Here is an 11,038-nt window from a genome sequence, read left to right as displayed (position 1 = left end):
TATTATCTATAGCTTCCTAACTTCACAATATAGGAACAGTGTGACCAAATTCATCAAGAATTCTAATACCATCCTCACTTCTGGTGTCTTCCGGTGACACTCAACACATGGTACATCATTCTCTGATTTACACATGGTACAATCCCATTGAATTTCTTGTATCTAATGCAAATTAAGGCAGATTTTAGTTAATGCTTTGTTCAGCTATCACTGTCAATTAAGTGGTATCCATTTAGGAAGCAGTCCACAATGCTGGCAGATTCTTTAATTACTCTAAAAAGCTTTTGGGTACCATACCAAAACCCAGCTAAACAAAAGCCTTCTATGTAAGAGCTCATTTAAGACATACAGTTTGGATACATATATATTTGATTCATGACTGAAGGTATTTAACTTGAAACTATGAGAAAATGAACACATTAATCCAACTTCAACATTGATATCTGGGTCACGTTCCCTTGAAATCAATGGGATTTTACCTGCTTTTGCCAGCAGCGGCTCTGGTCCATAATGTACAATGATACCAGTCAGGACTTTGTTCTTTCCTTCTCAGTGAGCCATATTGAAATCCTTTGCCTTTTTAAAGAGCACCATTAAGCAATTTTAAGAACATAACAGCCTTACGGGGTCAGACCATGGGTCTATCTATCTCAGTGTCTTGTCTTCTGACAGTGGCCAATGCAAGATGCTTCATGCCCTCCCACCTTCTGTCAGTCAGACTCTTAGGGATACTCAGAGCATGGGGTTGCATCCCTGACCATCTTGCCTAATAGCCATTGGTGGACCTGTCCTCCATGAACTTATCTAAATCTTTTTTTTAACTCCATTATACTTTTGACCTTCAACATCCCCTGGCAATGAATTCCACAAGTTGACTGTGTTGTGTGACTATTTTGTGTGTTGACTTTGGATTGTTTTAAACCTGCTGTCTATTAATTTAATTGGGAAGGGGCTGAGTAACCTTTGTCTATTAACCACACTTATATTTAGGTTCCTTACCAGCGGGTCCCACTTGACCCAGAACCCTCTTCTGAAGCCTAGACCTCTTATCAGCTGCGGGAAGGGTCTCTCCTCTTGGGATGAAGTCCAGGTGCCATCTCATGCTATGCCCCCTAGGCCTCATTGAACACTGACAAATGCATAGCTGGAAACAAGTTTGGTTCACCTGTGTGTTAGCTTTGTTAACATAGATTTTAAGTTGGTAAGAACGTGTTTAGGCTTGATTAAATGCTTATAGGCTGCTGCATGTGTTGATCTCACTTATAACATCTTGGTATAAAGTTATATTGAGTGTTTGCATTGCAAACCTCTGGGATTGTGTAACTTGTCAAACAGAAAAGAAGCATTAAGTAGTGTAAAAGTTCTGGTCCTGCACACAAGGCCCATTGAAACCAAATGAGTCATTATGAAACAAAGGACAAAGATTTTTTTGATTTCCAGCCCCCCACTCCCACACACACACACCAATGAAGAGGAGACAGAACAGGTGTCAGTGTCTATCAGTTTGAACTCTGGGGGGAAGGAATAAAAATGCCGGATGAGAAGGAACTGTGTCATGATGCTGCTTGGAATTCAAAGAGGGCAATATTTCTAAGCATATAAACAAGGAATCCCCAAGCTGAGTAGTTTGGGTTAGCCCTAAAGGACATATAGAGCTTGCATATATGGCAGCTACTACAACTTTTTGGAACCTAAGACTGTAACTCATTTGTGTGTGTATATGTTTAACTTTTTTATATAACTCGTTTCTTTTTCTAGTTAATTTTTTTTAGTTAGTATTATAGGTGTGACAATGGTTGGTGGAGGGGCTATGCTGAGAATGCTCATTCAGGACAAACTGCAAAGACTAGGGCAGCCGATCCCCAGAACTGATGGTTTATTCTTAGATATTAATTCACCAAGCCAGCAACAAAACAGCTTCTGTAATGCCTTACTGGTTACCAATCAGCTAAAGTACAGTTCCCTTTAAGCAAACCAGCCAAAGTATATATAGTGAGGGTTATTTAAAACCTTATTCACCATATATAACATTCTACCAATTCCAAAAGATTGGACACATTAATCAATGAATATTTCAGATCTTATCCATATACATGGTGACATGCTGACATGCTTACAGCTAATTCTTATTAACTAATTCTAAAATGTATTAAAAAAGAAGAGTCACTATGGTTAAAAGATCATTATATATATATATATATATATATATATATATATACACACAGATATGAATAAAGTTCTCAAGTCAGTTTCACAGCAGACATGGTGAGGCTGCTGGTTTGTACAAGTCCTTCTAGAATCAGTTCAATAGGTTCATGTGGAGAGTTTGTTCCAATTATTCCATGAGACTTTGCAGTGATAATCTAGGGTAGACCTGGAGACCTCAGTCTTGTGACTTGAGCCTCTCCTGACAAAGTTTAAGCAGATCTCTAGCAGGCTTATAGCCTCTTTACAGCAGACATTACAACAACCATTCTTTGGATGAAGAATAGGTTTATGTACATAGTTATTTTGAAGTAAATCTCTATTTCCTTGGCACACTGGTAGCTAGTTGAATTCATTAACATAAGGCAATTAACTATTCAAGCAGTTCACAAGTAGTTATATGGAGTCACAAATTTCAAAGAGAAATGAAGACGATATTGTTATGCCACCAGTCCCTCTAAATGTTAATATTCCTTTTTGATCTCTGAATTAATTGAACATAGTAATGAAACATTACGGACAGGAACAGAAGTTTAGCATCTACAAACTAATTAGATCACATTGTTAAACTTCTAACAAGATATAGGTAAACACAGACAAATATACTTAAAATCTCTCCTTTGATTCTCTTACAATATATGAATACATATTTAAAAAAATAATCTACTTAACATGGCTTTGATAACAATCTGCAAGCAATGCCCGGGTTTGCCATTTCAATACTTTTGTAACATGTCCTTAAAGGTTGATTTTGGGTCACTTAGCCTGCTGGCTGCTTAACCCTCGCTGGCTCACCAACACAATAGGATTGGCTACAAGTGTTGTTTTTGATTGGATATCTGAGGTACAACCAACCTGGGTTAGGCAACTAGCCCTTTGGGACTGGGAGTAACCTGGATATGGTTGTGATTTTTTGTGTAAGGGACCATCTATCAATGAGGCAAGCTTGCACAGGGGGCAAGATAGACTGGAATACCCAAAGGGATTATCTGACTCTAAATCAGGGATCAACAACCTTTGGCACGCGGACCGTCAGGGAAATCCCCTGGCGGGCCGGGATGGTTTGTTTATCTGCAGCAGCCTCAGGTTTGGCTGATCACAGATCCCACTGGCCACAGTTCGCCGTTTCTGGCCAATAGGGGCTGCAACAAGTGGTGGCCAGCACATCCCTTGGCCCGCACTGCTTCCCGCAGCCCCATTAGCCTGGAACGGTGAACTGTGGCTAGTGGGAGCTGCGATCGGCCAAGCCTGTGGACACTTCAGGTAAACAAACCATCCCGGCCCACCAGGGGATTTCCCTGACAGTCCGCGTGCCAAAGGTTGCTGATCCTTACTCAGGGCCGGCTCTGGCTTTTTTGCCACCACAAGCAAAAAAAAAAAAAAAAAAAAACCTGCGGCGCGGCCGGAGCGGCAAAACAGGAAAAAAAAAAAAAAAAAAAAAACCCTACGGCGTGGCCGGAGCCAGGGTGCAGGGGGACTCACTGCGCTGCAGACGTGCCCTGGCTAATGGGGGGGGGCAGCGGAGGGAGCGGGGGGAGAGAGAGAAAGGGGGCATCCAGGGTTCAGCGTGATGCTCACCACCCGGCCCCAACCGCCGCGCAGTCTGCACCGCTCTGGTCGGTGGGGAAGGAAGGACATGAGCTGCCCTGTCGGGCTTGCTACAGAGCTGGCACTGGCTGGGGTAGACGGAGCGCGTGGCCCGCTCCCCTCCTCTGCGCCGCTGCCCCCTACTGGGTGGCTGGATCGGTGAACAAAAGAAAAGAAACAAACAAACAAAAAGCGGCCATGCCGCCCTAGGATTGGGCGGAATGCCGCCCCATAGAATCTGCTGCCCCAAGCACGAGCTTGCTCGGCTGGTATCTGGAGCCAGCCCTGTCCCTGCTCTGAATTAAGGCAATTGTAGTGCTCAAGGAGTTCACACTTGATAGTTGGCTGGTGAAATCTAAATATGGAACACACAACGAGTTTGGGGTTTGTGCCCTGTTTTTTAACAATCTGCGCTGAGGCTGGCACTCATGGTTGTGAGCCACTTTAGACAGCTTGATAGGTTCAACCCGTGACAACCCTTTCTGAGGACAGCATATAATTTCTTTCAACCAGAACACCCAGTTGAAAAGGGACCCTCTCCAGTCCGGTGAAAATGAGCGAATGAGTGAGGGTGGGAGAGAGTGACGGAGGGAGAGGGATGGAGTGAGCAGGGCAGGGTCTCAAAGAAGGGCAGGGCCAGGGTGTTTGGTTTTGTGTGATTAGAAAGTTGCCAACCTTTTGGCTGCTACCTGGTGAAGTCCCTCTAAGGGGGCCAGATTCTACTGAGACTCAGCATTCATAGTTCTTCCCTTTCAGACCCTCTCCCTCCAGAAGCATTCTTCTTTGATTTTCTTTCCTGGTGAGCTTTCTCTTTCTGTGTCCTAATTACTGTTCTTCCCAGGAGTCTCTGTTCTCTTAGCCCGCACCTACTGGGCATAGCTTCCTTTTTATCTTGCCCAGGTGCTTCCCTGCCTAATTAACTGCCTCCCATTAACTCAATCAGTTAACTTGTCCGAGGTTAACCTGAGTTGCTTCATTTCGTTTTGTGGAGTGTGACTGGTTGTATAGCTTCCACACAGAGGAGGTAGGTGCCAGAGAGGCATGGCTGAAAGGGAAAGCTCCACCTTTCTGGCCCCGCCAATCATATATTATTGGAGGAAGTTTTTAAAAAGGGGGGAAACTGCAGTTGGGGATAATGGAGCTGGACTGGTCCAAACTGCTGACTGCAGGAGGGACTCCTGAAACCATGGAAGGAGTTCCCATCCAGAACATCTTCATCCTGACCCTGAAGAGAATACAGCAGATTCCCAGGATAAGATGGACAGACTGAGCCTGACTCAGATGCCCAAGCCAGAGCAATTTCCCCAGATCCCACTATGTTGGTGATGGATCACTGGCGGTACTGTAGACTTGCCCACCCTTTTGTTGTGGCTGCAGGGAGGGATTATCCCCAAATATATTGGTGTTTGTGATTTTTTTCTGGATCCCCCATCTGGAGAGACTTAAGAGAGCCCTAAAAGCTTTCCCACTCCCACCAATGAAAAGTTAATTTCCTGCTGTAAATTTCAATTAATTTGTTTAGGTATTTTTTGTGGGGACATGGATTAGAGCAGCTTAATAGCTGCCATAATTTATACCACTTGTGTAAGGTCCTTAAGAGACCACGTGCTAAGGAAGGACCATGTAGTAGAGTAGAGCTCCACTGGGACCAAGCTGGCACTGAAATTGGTTCTGCTGTTTTTATGCAAACAGCTGATTCCCTTATGCCATGGGAATTCTCTTTTGTCAAACTATGACCAGAATCTGGTCACTTATGCCATCCAAATGGCTGGGGTAGAAATGAAATTTTGGATTTTATTGAGGGTAAACTATCTCCTCATTCCTTCAAGGTGACAGACCTAGAACAGGGTTGAGGCTGGTGGATTGCTGCAGGGAAGTTAGCTTTGCTACAGTCCATTGCTAAACTCTACCTATTCTGTAGATAAAGGACTTCCATCTCCAGGACTATCAATCCAATAACATTAATGAGCACTGCATTTACTTCAAAAATGTCTGTCATACCATTGATTAAAAGCCTCTTGCCATGGAAAAAAGCCAAAACTACATATTAGAATAAATCTTTCTGATCCTTGCTTCTGTGACATATGTTTCTTCTTATGACACCATAAGAAGAAAGATTCAGACAAAACTAAGCAGGATTAGAGGCAATACATCATTGAAATAGAGGCACTGCTGTTTTCTCTAGATGAAACTTTTTTTCTTCAGTAACACCTTCAAAGGGCCAGCAGAGAAGTAAAGCCCCAACTGCTACTAATAAGTTTCCTTAAGCATTGACCACACATGGATAAATGAGCAAATGTGATTACAAGACCATCCATGTTGAAATAAAAACCATGCTAGCGTCCATCGTGTTTAAATGATTATTTCTAGCACTGTTTCTCTGATCATTGTAGACAGAATCTTTTCCGTCTCGTATTAGAAAACTGTGCTATAGACAGCTGCACTTGTTGTAGGGATGGGGTTTTCCAACAAGACTATCAAACAAAATCCGTCTTCTCACTAATCAGGGAGAACTGAATGTTACTTTATCAATTAAAAAACACTTCTTCCATATTCTGATACACCACTTTTTCTTGTCTTTCTACTGTCTACATCCACCCATTGAAACTGTAGTCAGATAATTAAATCACAATGGGAATGAATAGCTTTCTCATGTGTGGACAGGTTTCTAATCAATATCTAAGTGTGAAGAGTTATTCAGACCTACTATACATCTGAACAGTTAATTCCAAGTGTTGTTTATTTTGGGGGAAAATGTTCTTGTCATGTCAACTGGGCTATTGTAAGCCTTTTAGAAGGATGCTTAATTTATGTCTGGAGGCTGTTGCAAGAATGTTCTTGCTTGCTTGTGCCAGAAGAAATGACCCTGAGTGCTATGGTCTTGCAAGTAAAATTCCATTTGTAGCTCCTCACATGGACATTATTGTTATGCTGGTAAACCAGGTGCCAGTTCTTCTCAAGACTGTAGGAGGTGTCAGCTGAACACTGACAAATTCATAGCTGGAAACAATACCTGCTCACTATATATTAGTAGTGTTCAAGATAGGTGTTAGTCTTTAGTGCTTAGATTCTATAAAATGCCTGTAAGTTGCTGCATGAATTAATCTTACTTGTAATATCTGTCTCCCATGCTATAAGGTAATATGAAAGTTTTGCTTTATAATTGGAAAAAAATGACTGCTCTGAACTTGTGAACCTAGGCAGGAAGAGTGGTTCCCCTGCCCATCAAGGAAGACTATCAAGACTAAATGGGCCATTGTAGGACAAACAAACATGAATAAGTTACATGCAGGAGAGTTCATCTCATCAGTTTGAGCTCTGGGGGAACAGCATATAAAGATGCTCATGAGAAGAAATGGTTTTCTCTGTGCTGTTTGAACCTTCTCAAGGGTTTGAGCTAAGAAACAAAAGCAAAGATTCCCAGGGTCAACCTGGGCTAGCCCTAAAAGACATTTCAGTGTTGACAGATTATTACATCAGTTATCATTTGAAACCATAGACTGTAATTCATTTGTATTTATTTTACCTGGTTTAACCTTTAAATAACTCTTTTATTTTTCTTAGTTAATAAATATTGTGTTAGTTTATTATAGGATAGGCTACCAGCATTGTTCTTGCTGAGAGATCTAAGGTATAAATTGATCTGGGGTAAGTGACTGGGCTCTTGGGACTGGGAGCAACCTGAGTCCTTTGTGATCTCTGATGTATGAAAACCAACAGTCACTCATTCCATCTTGACTGGGTGGCAAGATAGACTAGAGTGTCCAAGAGGAATATCTGTGACTCTATGGTAAGGCTGTTACAGTGCTTCAGGAGTTTATATTTGTTCCTGGGTTGGTGAAATAAATTTGTAAAACATACAATCACTTTGGGGTGTCTGCCTTGCTTTTTGACAGTCTGCCCTGAAGTTGGCAATCATGGTTATTAACTACTCCAGACAGCATGACTATGACAACTTAATTTACCATATTCTAGCCATCTTTAGTGGTGTTTAGTAGTGACTGTGTGGTAAATAATTCATGATGGCCTAAAGAAAAGGTAAGAGACAGAGTAAATGTCCCTCCACCATTAGATTTAGGTGACTGTAACATAGAGCTTGGAGGGCCCGGTGACCTAGTGCTTGGCACACCTGACCTCCTGCCACTTTCTTCCCTGGTTTACGTGCCTCAGTCTTTTAAGTGGTGGGGTAGGAGATCCAGGCCTTCCGACTCCATCAGGTCCCAGCCCAGGGCTTTGTGTGAGTCGACCCCTGAACTGAACAGGAGACCCTCCATGCAGGGAGTATAAATCCACTGCCATGGGCTCCTTCCTCAACTCTCCCTTCAGTTTGAGGCATGGGTTCTATAGTCCAATTGTCTGGGGTGGCTTGCCTCCCATAGTGCCCTCTCATGGACCTTGGGTGGCACACTAGCGTGGCCCCAGGCTCCTTCGTGTGGTGCAGCTGTAAGTTTGGTGAGGCCATATCCCACAATGTTTCTGTGCTTCAGTCACTCAGTTACTGGACATTCCTAGGTTGTCTCCACAGTCTGCCTTTGCTTGGGAGACAGTGCTTATTCCCTGGTGGCTGCCTTTACTGACAGGCTAGTGACCCTTCCCCTCAGGTAGGGAGACAGCTAGCTCCTGCCTCTTCTCCACTTAGCCCTGAGCTTTTCTCCCCCCCCCCCTCCAGGCCTGTAATGGGCTGCAGGTATAACAAGGCGGGGCTAGCTGAGCCCAAAGCCTCTCTTTGAACCAGTTTCTCTGCTCTAGTCTTTTCAAATTCTTATTTCCCTTATGTTTAATCCATTAGGATACAGTAGAGGATTTTAGGGCAGTGGCATTTACCAAGATGTTTTTCCTCACGGAGATTCACTTTTCTTCCTCCCTTAAATAGCACTCTGTAGCAAAATGGCTTCTCCTTTCAGTCACATTTAGATTTGCACACTGATAGGTCAGAAGAAGCCCTTGTCATTAGAGTTCCCTTATAACTTAGTATTTACACAGTGCAAATATTCTTGCTTTTTTTGTTTCTGACTAAACAATGTTTAAGCACACTCTAACTTGTGTCTGTGGGTACTTAATGTTGGTTTTAAAGGTCTTCTATCTGTCTTCAGTGTATGACAAGTCTGATTTTTTAAAATATTATTTCTATTGTGTCTGTCTTCCCACACCTTGCCCAGTTTTCTTTCTCAACAAGTGTATGAATGGAAGGAGTTTAAGGATGATTATTCAGCATTGTCAAAACTATCATGAAGAGTTTTAAGATATGAAACATGATCCATTAGGACAATGCCCTTCCTGGTATTACTGCCCTGCTCATGCCTTCTACTTTCAGAACAAACATATGGTACAGACTGGATAGTCAGAATTCATCTGGTAGAATGAGCTGTTGAAATTGAAGGATTTTTAGCACTTAGGGTATGTCTTCACTACCCGCCGTATCAGCGGGTAGCAATCGATTTATCCAGGATCGATATATTGCATCTCATTAAGACGCTATATATCGATCCCCGAACGCATCACCGTCGACGCTGGAACTCCACCAGAGCGAGCGGCGGTAGGGCAGTCGACGGGGAAGCTGCGTCCGTCGATCCCGTGCCACGTGGACCCCAGGTAATTCGATCTAAGATACTTCGACTTCAGCTACGCTATTCGCGTAGCTGAAGTTGCGTATCTTAGATCGACCCCCCCCCCCCCAGTGTAGACCAGCCCTTAGCTGGAATCAGAGAAGTCTCTATTAATGGGTTCAGGAAGACATCTTAAGTGTCACCAAGGTATTTGGCTGTCCTGTTCTGAAAGGAGGGCAGAAGAGCTAGTGCAGGGGTTGGCAATGTTCAACATGCGGCTCGCCAGGGTAAGCACCCTAGCGGGCCGGGCCAGTTTATTTACCTGCTGACGCGGCAGGTTCAGCCGATCGCGGCCCCCACTCGCCGTGGTTCGCCGTCCCGGGCCAATGGGGGCGGCGGGAAGCCGTGGCCAGCACATCCCTCGGCCTGCGCCGCTTCCCGCCGCCCCCATTGGCCTGGGACGGCGAACCGCAGCGAGTGGGGGCCGCGATCGGCTGAACCTGCCATGTCAGCAGGTAAATAAACTGGCCCGGCCCTCTAGGGTGCTTATCCTGGCAAGCCGCGTGCTGAACGTTGCCCACCCCTGAGCTAGTGTATATATATTTGGATTCTTGTGAAAATATAACAGACTAGTTGTACTTCTGTCTTAAGAGAAATTTGTTGTGGGTGTAGAATTGGAAGTGCAGCAGATGAACCCCTGGTGGTGGTGGTGATCCCAGACCCGCAAATGCATGTGGAAAGAGTACAATGGAGGATTAATACTGTGCAGACTAGAAGCGAGACCCTTTATATATGTGCTATTATGGCGATTCTTTTCCTTTAGCCTCATGATTTTGTTTAGAATGTTTCATAGCTTTTCACTCAGAAGAGATTGATTTGTCAGAGTTCCTATCAAATCTTAGAAATCTGTTTGTTTCATATATTTTTCCTGATGACATTATTGCTGATCTGTAGTCACATGAGATAACACCTACCCCTCTGACTAGCTTTATTATGCTATTCTTCAATTAGGGCCACATTGTTCACTCTGCCATAATGCATGGATGAAAATGCATTGGATCCAGGTGAGTGAACACAACATGAGAGTGCTCCCTCTGTCACATCATTCTCCCTCTCCCATGGCTTGCAGCAGTCTGTAGGCTTACACTCAGGCAGTGTCTAGGAGGGTTAGATATTAAGCTGTAGACCAGGATTAAGCAGCTGTGGAAGTAGGTGGGATTTGAAAAGGGATAAATATTGTCCACTGAATTATCTCCATCCTAATCTCCTCTCTCCTGAGGAGGATTTCTGGAGGAAGTGTCAAGGAGGAAAACCTCTCCAGCAGGAACATAAGAATGGTCATACTGGGTCAGACCAGAGGTCCATCCAGCCCAGTATCTTGTCTTCCAACAGTAACCAGAACCATGCTGCTTTGGGGCATCATCCAATGCATACAGACGGGCCTCCATGGCGCCTATGAGATTGACTGACTGGTTTTGGATGATAAATCCACTCTTTTATCTAGGAAGCAAACCATCTCCCCATGCCTGCAGAAGAATTCATCCTTCAGCCGTGTGAGGGGAAGTTTGCTTTCTCCTGTACAGCAATAGCCCATGTAGAATGTGGTTCCATACACAACTTCACCCCAGATTTTATTTTACGTTCTGAATTAAGACATTTTTAGCCTTCCAAATAGAAAAGAGCTCAAGGTTTTTCTTCCC

This window comes from Chrysemys picta, chromosome 2, assembly GCF_011386835.1.
Source record: "Chrysemys picta bellii isolate R12L10 chromosome 2, ASM1138683v2, whole genome shotgun sequence".
Classification (NCBI taxonomy): Eukaryota; Metazoa; Chordata; order Testudines; family Emydidae; genus Chrysemys; species Chrysemys picta.
This window is presented reverse-complemented; position numbering follows the sequence as displayed.